Source organism: Erpetoichthys calabaricus, chromosome 9 (assembly GCF_900747795.2).
Source record: "Erpetoichthys calabaricus chromosome 9, fErpCal1.3, whole genome shotgun sequence".
Lineage (NCBI taxonomy): Eukaryota > Metazoa > Chordata > Cladistia > Polypteriformes > Polypteridae > Erpetoichthys > Erpetoichthys calabaricus.
Window position 1 is genome coordinate 95,405,591 of NC_041402.2, and position 12,304 is coordinate 95,417,894.

At 37.9% G+C, this 12,304-nt stretch overlaps 1 protein-coding gene across 4 annotated transcripts in view; it reads left to right on the forward strand.

Moving 5' to 3' along the window:
- Positions 1–8,565: 8,565 nt before the first annotated feature.
- arhgef5 (Rho guanine nucleotide exchange factor (GEF) 5) overlaps positions 8,566–12,304 on the forward strand; it is a 101,966-nt gene continuing 98,227 nt past the window's right edge. For all 4 annotated transcript variants that reach the window (XM_051932084.1, XM_051932086.1, XM_051932085.1 and 1 more), the window contains exon 1: positions 8,566–8,723. The gene's annotated coding sequence lies outside the window, so the exon portion shown is untranslated. The remainder of the gene's footprint in view (positions 8,724–12,304) is intronic.

Below are 12,304 nucleotides of genomic sequence, written 5' to 3' on the forward strand. Positions count from 1 at the left end.
ATGTATATATGTAGATATGTGTATATGTAGATATGTATATAAGTATATATGTTTATGTATATATATGTTTACATAACCTCTTTAACACACTACTTCTCCGCTGCGAAGCGCGGGTATTTTGCTAGTTAAATATAAAATTCTATTACTAAACTACAAAGCTTTAAATGGCCTCATACCGGGCTACATCAGTGACCTTTTCCATCACTATGCTTCTTGTTGTGCCCCACACTAACCTAAACTCTATGAGTGACATGACCTTTAGCTGTATAGCGCCCAGACTTTGGAATGACCTTCCTAAATTAATTAGATCAGTTTACTCCATTCATTCTTTTAAAAACAACTTAAAACTCATTTGTTCAGGAAGGCTTTTAACTTAACCTGACATTCTGCCTCCTTTTCAGTTTTCCTCTCTGTTCAGATGCTCAGGATAATTTGTGTGTGTGTTATATCAGAAATGATGTTATTTGCTAGGCTTTCTTTTAGTACTGAATTTAGTATTTTACTCTGGTTTATTGTATTTTATTCTATTTAATGCCTTTATATATCCTGTTGCTATCTGTTTTCATGTTCTATTCAGGAAACATCTGTATCCAATGTTACATATACCTGTTTCTTTATGAGACTCTGAAGCGCCTTAAGCATGGGAAAGGCACTATATAAATAAAATTTATTATTATTGTTAAATGCTTTCTGAAAACCAGGATAGATAGTTTCATATGCACCACCCTGATCCATCTTTTTGTTGCCTCCTCATAACATTCCAGTTTATTGCTAACACACTAACTCCCACATCTAAACTCAAGCTGACTTAACACCAACATTCCTGTTATTGCCATGTGCTGCTCACTCTTCTCCATAATAATTCCTTCCTTTAATTTACCTGTGATGTGTGTTAGGCTTACTGGTCTATAGTTACTTGGCTCCACCTGATCAGGATTTTTGTTTAATGCAATACTGTTTGCTATCTTCTACTCCTTAAGGATTCCCTCAGTGTGAACTTATTTTGAAAAATGTGTGTCAAGGTTTTACTTATTACTAGGGCTGACACCTTTATCCAAGGAGACTTAAAACATCTAAAAGGTACAACCTGAAGGACTGAAATCCAAATGCTTAACCACTACGCAACATTGCTTGCTTTATACATTACTAACTAACTTACCTTAAGCACTTGAGGATTAAGGTTATCTGGACTCAGCAATTTGATTGATTTGAACCTTTCTAATCTAAGCAGTACTTCTCCTTCTCCAATTTTCAAATCACTTAGTACCTCCTAGGTAATCTCTATTACTGCTGGGAGGTTATCCACCTCTTCATGCTTGAAAACTGTGAAAAAAGTTTAGAGCATTTGGTATTTCACGGTCTGTATCTTTTAATTTTTCCTTACTGGTCTTGATACACCTCACCTCCTCATTTTCTGTTCTTTTACTATTACAGTAAAATACTGAAAGAATATCTTTGGGTCATCATCTCTGTAATATTTCTTTCTAATAGATTTTTGCTTTCCTAATATCCTTTTTCAGAGTTGCTTTCATGGTCTCATACCATTGGAGTGGTTAGTCTCATACATGTTATATTGGATTTTCTTGAATTTTTTTTTGCTTCTAGATTGCAGGATAAAATTGCCCCAAATTATATGTAAAAAGTTTTTAAAACTGTCTCAAAAGTTAAAATCCATCCCCAGTTTACTTTGTTAAACTTTGCCACATCTGTTCCAAATTTGCCCTACTAAACTTAAACTTAACGGTTTTAGTTTTGGCATCTATTTTCTTCCGAAACACTGAGAACTCCCTGAATTTTATCATGGTTATTACAAAATGCTATAGTAAATCTAGACCAGTTTTCTATCTCATTTATTTTTTAAAGCCAGACACTTATCACGTCTAAAACTGTTGTTGCTGTACTCTGCTATTTGAAACGTTAGTTCAATTAATATTTGGGTAATTACAATCCTCCATGACTATAATACTGTATCTCAGTCTAAATTTTCCTTTTTAATACTATTAAAAAGATACATATCAGTCTTCTGTCCCTAATGCTTTCTAGTCAAATCAAGATTTACCATCTTTTTGTAATCTATATTTTACTGTTTTTACTTACAATGTACCATTATACAGGTACTTTACATCAGCCTCAAATATATACAGTCTGAAAACAAACCTAATCATTTCAGGGTGAAAGTGGGGCCGGAGCCTTTTCTAGTACCATCAGACCCAAGCCTGGACAAGATCCACTCATTCACAGTTCCAATTTAGAGTTACCAATTAGCCTAAATCATGCAACATTGAGATGCAGAAGAAAAACTGCAATAGCTAGAGAAAAGTCCAACACACATACACATATGAAAAATATGGGTAAACTCCACACAGACAACAGCTGGGTGCAGAATTCAAACCCAGGACACTGTATCCATAAGTTAACAACATTAATCAGTAATCACTTTGCTAACACTCAGCATCAGACATGTCATAGTTAATAGTAAAAGTTGGGATAAAAATTTGGTAATGGAGCAGTAAAAGTAACAATTGATACAGTGGCATCTAGTGACATGTAGTGGAATTGCACAGCACAATAACCATACCATTTGAAAGCTGTTTAATCATATTCCAAGCCACAGAGTACTAAAACCTATCACAACACCATTAGACACAACATTGAAACCAGTCATTTGCAGGGTCCCACTAACGCATACACCCACACTTACCAATTAAAATTACTCATCGTGCATAAGTGTGGGAATGTGGGACAAAAACCAGAGTAACTGGTGAATACCCACTCAGAAATAAGGCAGGCCTATTTTAGTCTATTACTGTTTTAACTGAATATAGGTTATTTCCATATAAATCTAAGTAAAGAAAACATAGGTGTATGATTGAAATTTCTTGTGCTGGTTATTTTTTTATTTTATTAGATTTTAAAATGTCTTAGCTCATCTTACTACATTTTTACGTAGTTTACATGTGCTTGTGGTGGTTGGATGTTTTGGTTTGGCAAACTGGTGCCTCCTGCAAAATAACCCTCTTTAAGTAAGTGTGGATGTGAGTGTGCCTTGTGATGGCTTGACACTATGTACAGGCTTGACTATTGTTTTGTGCACTGCAGCAATAAATATATTAAGTTTGCTTGGAAAATAAAAGGATGCATACATACATATATATACAATCATGGCCGAAATTATCAGCACCCCTGGAATTTTCCCAGAAAATGCACCATTTCTCCCAGAATATTGTTGCAATTACAAATGTTTTGGTATACACGTTTATTTCCTTTATGTGCACTGGAACAACACAAAAAAACAAAAAAAAAAAAAGCCAAATCTGACATCATTTCAAACAAAACTCAAAATCCGGGCTGGACAAAATTATCGGCACCCTCAACTTAATATTTGGTTGTGCGCCCTTTGGAAAAAATAACTGAAATCAAGCGCTTCCTATAACCATCAGCAAGCTTGTTACACCTCTCAACTGGAATTTCCGATCACTCTTCTTTAGCAAACTGCTCAAGGTCTCTCAGATTTGAAGGGTGCCTTCTCCCAACAGCAATTTTGAGATCTCTCCATAAGTGTTCAATCGGATTTTGATCCAGACTCATTGCTGGCCACTTCAGAACTCTCCAGTGCTTTGTCTTTAACCATTTCTGGGTGCTTTTAGAGGTATGTTTGGGGTCATTGTCCTGCTGGAACACCCATGACCTCTGACGCAGACCCAGCTTTCTGACACTGGGCCCTACATTGCGCCCCGATATCTTTTGGTAGTCTTCAGATTTCATGATGCCTTGCACACAGTCAAGGCATCCAGTGCCAGAGGCAGCAAAACATCCCCAAAACATCTTAGAACCTCCACCATGTTTGACTGTAGGTACTGTGTTCTTTTCTTAGAAGGCTTCATTCCGTTTTATGTAAACAGTAGAATGATGAGCTTTACCAAAAAGCTCTACCTTAGTCTCATCTGTCCACAAGACGTTCGCCCAGAAGGATTTTGGCTTCCTCAAGTACATTTTGGCAAACTCCAGTCTGGCTTTTTTATGTTTCTGTGTCAGCAGTGGGGTCCTCCTGGCTCTCCTGCCATAGCGTTTCATTTCGTTCAGATGTCCACAGATAATTCGAGCTGACACTGTTTCACCCTAAGTCTGCAGAACAGCTTGAATATGTTTTGAAGTTGATTGGGGCTGTTTATCCACCATTTGGACTATCCTTCGTTGCAGTCTTTTATCAATTTTTCTCTTCCGTCCATGTCCAGGGAGATTAGCTACAGTGCCATGTGTTGTGAACTTCTTGATTATGTTGCACACAGTGGACAAAGGAACATGAAGATCTCTGGAGATTGACTTGTAGCCTTGAGATTGTTGATATTTTTCCACAATTTTTGTTCTCAAGTCCTCAGACAATTCTCTGCTCTTCTTTCTATTCTCCATGCTTAGTGTGGCACACTCAGACACACAGCAGAAAGGTTGAGTCAACGTTTCTCCATTTTAACTGACTTCAGGTGTGACTTCTATATTGCCAGCACCTGTATCTTGCCACAGGTGAGTTCAAATGAGCATCATATGCTTGAAATAAAACGATTTACCCACAATTTTGAAAAGTTGCCAATAATTTTGTCTGGCCCATTTCTGGAGTTCTGTGTGACATGATGTCAGATTTGGCCTTTTTTCTCTGTTTTTTTTTTGTGTTGTTCCAATGCACATAAAGGAAATAAACATGTGTATATCAAAACATTTGTAATTGCAACAATTTTCTGGGAGAAATGGTGCATTTTCTGAGAAAATTCCAGGGGAGCCGATAATTTTGGCCATGATTTTAATATTATATATATATATATATAAACACTATATATAAAAGATGGTAGGTCCTTACCCGGCTGGGAGATCATCATGGTTGCACTTTTCCAGTCTGGAGAACAGAGGAAGAATGCCTCCATGGGTACCATACGTTCCCCCAGTATGCCCGGTGGCAGCATTTCTATAGTGGAGCTCACATTTGGATACTTGGGAATTGTAGTTTTTGTGGGAGGCTCTCCCCTGTCAAGTAGAGGTTCTGCATGAAGTCCTTCCTGGCTGACATTCCAAAGTACTCCCAGGTCGGGCTTAAAATGGAGTCCAAGTCTCATCCTAGAGGTGTGAAGTTGGGAGTGGAGAAGGACAAAGCTCATTTGAGGAGGAGCAGAAGGCAAACAGAAGGTGTAGAATTGTGCTTTTTGGTTTATGTCCAAAAGAAATCATTTTGGAGCTGTTTCTGTCTGTAATAAAGGTACTGTGCCAAACAAAATAATCTTTTGGGACCAGAGCTTGAGCTGTGTTCAGTTGTGTTTAGGCTATGATATACCTACAGGCATCTCTCTCTCTAATATATATATATATATATATAAAAAATATATATATATTTTTTTTATTAGTGGGCACTAAGGAGCATTACAGGCCAACAAACTTCAAACACAATTGCTCAACAACAGTCTTCAGTTCAAATAACCTAATTTTATTAATTAAAAAAAAAAAATCTCACAATAACTAATTTTTTCTTTTCTTCCTTCACTCCTCCATCCACATTATCCTCTAACTTCTACTCCCAGCATGAGACGAGGTGCCCTCTTTCATGCAGGACCCAGGAATAGTTCCAGAATCAGGACATGTTGCATCAGTAGCGCTTCTGGTTCAGGTGGAAGATCCACCAAGTAGGGACTACCACTTCCTGTAGCTCCCTCTGGTGGCACCCATCATGGCATCCCAGCTGGATTATAGTTCCCTGTATGTCCTGCAGGTGTGTGTATGGGTACACCAGCCCATGAATTCTACCATCTAGTAGGCTATATATTGGGGAGCAAACAGTCTTAGAAGGCATTTGCCCACTGTCTATCCATTATACTGGCCTCCCAGCTGGGTAAGGATGTTCTGTTTGTCCAACCCCTACAAGATGCCAGTCTATCCCTTTCTCCTGCCTCCTGGCTGAGACAGTGCGGTAATCCGCCTACCAGGCATTACCACTTCAATGAAAAAGTCCTATGAATAGGGTAAAGGAGACTTTTCAAAATTCATTAAAAGTACTTACCTGTGTGAGTCATTAAGTGCAGGGCACGCTTTCGCAGTCATTTTAACTTTGTCTTCGGCAAGATTATGCAGCGGGACGCCGGCGACTGGTCGGGTGCGCCTCCAGGTCAGACCTGCTGGAGAACGCTGCGCGTACCCCGTCATAAAGGCAAGCGTCTCATCTCTCTAGGCCTGCCGTTGGCAAAGAGAGGTGCGAAGCGTTTTTAGTTAAGAACGTGCGTGCATTCATTAGTGCGAGGAGGGAATTCCCAAAGAAAAGAAGCACAGTACTTTCATTTGTTGTGCGTTTCAGCTCTTCCGAGGCGCTTGCGCTGCATCGCGCGCACTTACGGCTGCTTGCCCAATTTATTACAAGGCTCGTAAAGGACGACAGGAGCACCTGTGCAGAAAGTACCCGCGTCTGCCGCGATTGGGTAAAGGGAGCAACGTGTTGCGGGACTGGGTGAAGACTTGTGCCCAGACTACAAGAGGCACTTCATGCCTCGTAAGGTGGTCTTTAGATTTGGTGGTGTGGTTGGTAGGCCTTATATAGATTGCATCTCCTAGTTTAGCTTTGTTTTGAAGGAGGTATTTATATAGATTTTAGGTTTTGCTGTACTTTGTTTTTGTTCTTGTATATATACTTTTTTGACATCTTTTGGACTTTGCTTTTTGTGTAGCTTATTCCTGAACTCCTTTTCTTCATTTAGGAAGACTACCAATTATTTTGTGTATATACATTTTTGTCTGTATTTTTTATTTTTTGGGACTGGAAACTTCACTGTATGTATAAATTGCTCACCATTTTTGATTGGGACATTTTTTGTTGTTTTGTTGCACCTGTAAATAAACCCACTCTTGTTTGGAAATACCACCTTTTTGTGTCTATGTCTCCATGTCTGACTTCTCAGAGATCTGATCCCGGTCAGTCCTGCACTACAAGACACCTACTGTGTGGTCTGGTGCCAACCTTGCCACTAAACTGGGTGTCACAGATAGGGAGCACCTTGCCTCTGTTTCTAACTAAACATTACGTCTGCCTCCCACCCAGGTAATATGATGGGGAAAACAAAACGGTATCACAAAAAACAACAGAGAAGTGGTAACAAGGGTGTCCTTTAACAACAAAAATTTATTGCTGCCTTTACCAATTATCATTGCTGTACATATCTGGTGCGTAGAGCCAATGAGTTTCTGAATCTGCAGTTGAGGGATATAATCCTATTCACGATGCAGGGTCTGACTGTATTGTTGGCCAAATATTGCAATCCCAAAGGTGCTCTGGGGAGTTAAGGTCAGGAGAGAAGTTAGGAAAAGGCAGTACCTGCACATCAGTATTCTTTCTTCAGGACAGTTGTGAACACACACACTATGTCAATGTCAATGTCAATTTATTTATATAGCACATTTAAAACAACATAGGAATGCTGTGGCCAAAGTGCTTTACAATAATAGAATAAAAGAAAAACAAACAAATAACATAACATAAATAGAAATAAAATATATGAACATAAATAAAATTAAAATAAATAATAAATAGAAGTGATGTTATATAATCACAATGAGGAAACCATCAGTATTACTGAAGGTCACGGAATGCAAGTGAATAGAAATGAGTCTTTAATCTAGTTTTAAACAGTTCAATTGTAGACGACTCCTTTATATGATGAGGTAAAGAGTTCCACAGGCGAGGAGCAGCAGCTGCAGAAGCCCTGTCCCCCTTGGTTTTACACTTGGTAAGAGGGACAACAAGAGACAACTGACCAGAAGATCTAATAACTGTGGATGGCTGGCGTAAAACACACAATGCGGATAAATAGGCAGGAGCAAGCCCATGTAAAGATTTAAAAACTAGCAACAAGATTTTAAAATCAACTCGAAAACTGACAGGCAGCCAGTGTAAAGAAGCTAAAATAGGAGAAACAGAGTCATACTTTCTTGCCCCAACTAGAAAGCGAGCAGCAGCATTCTGGACCAACTGTAACCTGCGTATCAGGGATTTGCTAATCCCAGAATACAGCGAGTTGCAGTAATCAAGGCAAGAAAAGACAAAAGCATGAGTAGCTTTCTCAAGATCTTTAGAAGATAAAAAAGGCTTGGTCTTACCTAATAAACGAAGCTGGAAAAAGCAACTCTTGACTACAGAATTTACTTGTTTCTCAAAAGAGAGGTTACTGTGAAAGATTACACCAAGATTACGGACTTGAGGTTTGCAAAAGACAAAGAAAGAGCCGAGAAGTCCAGCACCAATTTGGGCTTTATCTGATGGACTAACTGTGAGTGGCCTGGCATTGTTTTGCTTTACTGTCAAATAAAGTTGTGCATAAAATGAGGTACACAAATACTCCTGGCCTGGTTTGTTTTTTTACTCTGCAAGTTTTCTTTTACTGCATGCACAACTCAAAAGTCAAGTCCACACCTGCCGTTGACTCACATCTTTGCAGCCACTTGTGTTTCTGCCTGGCCAATTACAAAAGCTTATAGACTGCTAGGAGAGGGGGAGGGTGACTTCCTGTGTCTACCTGGCCTGAGGAATGCAGTTCGGAGAGCTCAAGCTGTAAGCTCTTCTGAGGTAAACTTGTGATTTCTTACCACCAAACCATGCATTGGGAAAGGATATAAATTATTGGAAAAACTGGTTGAAACCCAATTAATGAAAGTGAAAGAATAAAAGACTGATATAAGGATAAAGCGTGAAGGACAAAGTAAGTTAAGATAAACTTTCTTTCAGTGTAAATTTAGTTCTTAATAGAGTGTGTGTATGCTGTCCTGGATACTTGTTTTTTCTTGAGTTGTTAATTATCTTCTTCACTTACAATCACTACAAAAATCAAATCTAAGCTAGTGAAAAGTTTTTATGTCAAGTCATTAAATCTTGCTTTCTTCATTGTAAGATTTATTGAGTTATCAATAAAATACCTACATTGCTTTTATTTAGCAAACAATCTGCCAATGTAGTAAGCAACATTTACTAGACAAGATTTCATAAAATAAGCTAAATATTTTTAGAAACAAATTTCTTGATAGGTCAATAAATCTTACAATAAGGAAAACAAGATTTAATGGTTTGTTATAAAATTCTTTCACTTATTTAGACTTTTTTGCAGTGTCATTTTTTTCTCTAAACAAATAACTTAATGCATCTTAAATAAGCTTTTTTAAAATAATAGTGTTCTGGAAATAGTTTAACAATGTTACCTAAGTCTAATGTAAAATAAATAACATTTATTGCCTGTTTGCTTAAAACAAAAATTAGAGTGCTCAATGTGTAATACTTGATATCTTTGAACTTTGCATCATAGTGAATAATTGTAAACTAATTATCATACACCATGATAAATATGACTTTATGATTGTAACCTTTTAGGCAGAAGACTTAGATTTATATTTTACAATTTAACATTAAGTAGGTATAACTGCTGCTCGATTTTGAACAGTATAGATTGTTGTAGTAAATGTCCACAATTGTATCTCTCTTACTCAATCAACATTTAAACATTTAAAAAAAAAAGGTCATAGTCCCTTCTAAATGAAACAAAGTAAGACAGGGAGAAACACTGGTATATCAGTCACTTTTATTAAAATATTTATTTTTCTTTTATAGTTTTATTATTGTTTTGTTCATGAATGTATTCATTTTTGAAGCTGGTTATATTATACAGACATGTTAGACTTTGTCATTGGATTTTGCTAAACGTTTGTATGGTAGTTAATTAGTCAGTCAGTCATTTTCCAACCTGCTATATCCTAACACAGGGTCATGGGGGTCTGCTGGAGCCATTTGGCAGAGTGGTGGCTCTGAGGCTAGGGATTTGCACTGGCAATTGGAAGGTTGCTGGTTCGAATCCTGTAAATGCCAAAAGGGACTCTGCTCTGTTGGGCCCCTGAGCAAGGCCCTTAACCTGCAATTGCTGAGCACTGTTAGTAGTGAGAAAAGCGCTATATAAATGCAAAGCATTAATCCCAGCCACCACAGGGCGCAAGGCAGGAACAAATCCCAGGCATGGCACCAGCCCACCGCAGGACACACCCACCCACCCACACACCAAGCACACACTAGACTGTGGGAGGAAACCCACATGGACACAGGCAGAACATACAAACTCCACACAGAGAGGACCCGAGAAGCAAACCCAGGTCTCCTCACTGCAAGGCAGCAGTGCTACCACTGCACCACTGTGCCACCCACGATAGTTAATTAGTAATGATGAAAACCTTATTCAGCTTAAATTCCTTTAATACTGCTAAGAAATACTTGTAAGCCCTACACTGACTTAAGTATTGCTTTTGTTTTCCATGTCCAATCATTTACTGATCCTGCTGGGTCATAGCAAGCTGCATATCTTTCTGTCAACAATGAGTAAAACAGTAATCACATATGGATAGGGAACCAGATTATTGCAGAGTATCTGTGTTCCACAATGTTTAATGTATTTACAGTACATTACATTTATATTAGTTTATTTAAAAATTAATTAAAAAATAGTTAAAAATATTTTTCAAAAGAAGTTACAAATGTGCAAAAAGAAAAATGAAGGAGTTTAACAAGTGATATAATTATATTATTGTGCTATGTAAAATGTAAATTCATAAAAGATACTTTGCCAGTTACTAATACATAACATGACAAAACATTGTCAAACACACTCTATCCAGTTTAGGGTTTTAAGTGTGACCAGAGCAGAATGCAGGAACCAAACTTAGACTGGACATCAGTCTACCAAATGGACTACTAACACACGTATCCATTGGTATTAATATTGGGGCTAGTTTAGCATTGTGCATTAACCTAACACACGCGTATATGAGATGTTGCAGGAAAATTGAAGTATCCAAAGAAAAGACACAGAGAGAATATGCAGACTTTGCACATACAGTAAATGAGCACAGGATTCAAACCCTGGATGTTGGCTCCATGAGTCCGTAATGCTACTGCTGCACCAACGATTGAACTCTAAATAGAACAGGGTGTACATCCTCCACCTGCAGCTATCTGTGTCCATTCAATTTTAAAGTATGAACATTCTTTTAGACCAGGATCAGCATGTTCAGTATACTCAGCATCTCTCCTCTGCACATGTCCAAACCAACGCAATCTCGACTCTCTGACTTTGTCTCCCAACTGTCCAACCTGAGCTGACCCTCTAATGTACTCATTTCTAATCCTATCCATCCTCGTCACGCCCAATGCAAATCTTAGCATCTTTAACTCTGCTACCTCCAGTTCTGTCTCCTGCTTTCTGGTCAGTGCCACCGTCTCCAGACAATATAATATAGCTGGTCTCACTACTGAAGTACTCCCAGGATAAAGTACATCTACAGAACAACTGGCTAAATAAAAAATAAATTATTTTATTTTGGTAAAAAAATAAAGGATTAGCCTAAAATTAATAAAACACAAAAAACAGGAATTAAAAGATACTAATGTATAAATTCTTTACCTCTTCTGTTTGACCCAAATATGAGTTTTGAGATGGTTAAATTGAAAATGAAGCAAAACTCAACTATTTCCCTCATCTTCAATGCTTCACCATGTACCCTGGTAGTGTCAGTTCTTGTTGCAAGGTAAAAGGCACCTGTCCACAATAAATTAAACACATGAATTACAAATTGAAGAGACAGTTAACACACATTGTACCTGTGACTGACACATGTTTTAGAAGTTCAAAATATTTTACAAAATGACAATTAATATACACAATATGATATGTAAAAAAAAGGATGGAAATGAATGCTAGTATCAATTACTGACCTGTACCTTCAAAATGTGCATGCCCCATTTTGATATTCAGATAGTAGCAGTGCTGCAAAGCAGAGCAAATTGCAGTCCTCAGAAATGTGAAACTTTGAAAATATTTCTTTCAGTTATTAAAAGCAGAATATAAATTAGACACTAGATATGTATGTAACTCTTACTATTCACACTTAACTTTTATTTATTTGTATTATTGTTTTATAATGTGGAAGATCAGCCTCAACACAGACAGACACGGACTCCAGGGGCCTCATGTATAACGCCGTGCGTAGAACTCACACTATAACATGGCGTAAGCACAAAAGCGGGATTGTGCGTACACACAGAAAAATCCAGATGCAGGAATCTGTACGTACGCAAAATTTCACGTTCTTCCACTACATAAATCCCGATCAGCGTGAAAAGTAATGCACGTGCACGCGCCTTCTGTCCCGCCCCAACTCCTCCCAGAATTACTCCTCTTTGAATATGCAAATCAATATAAATAGCCTTCTGTGAAAAGACAATGGGGAAAGCACGGGGGGAAATATA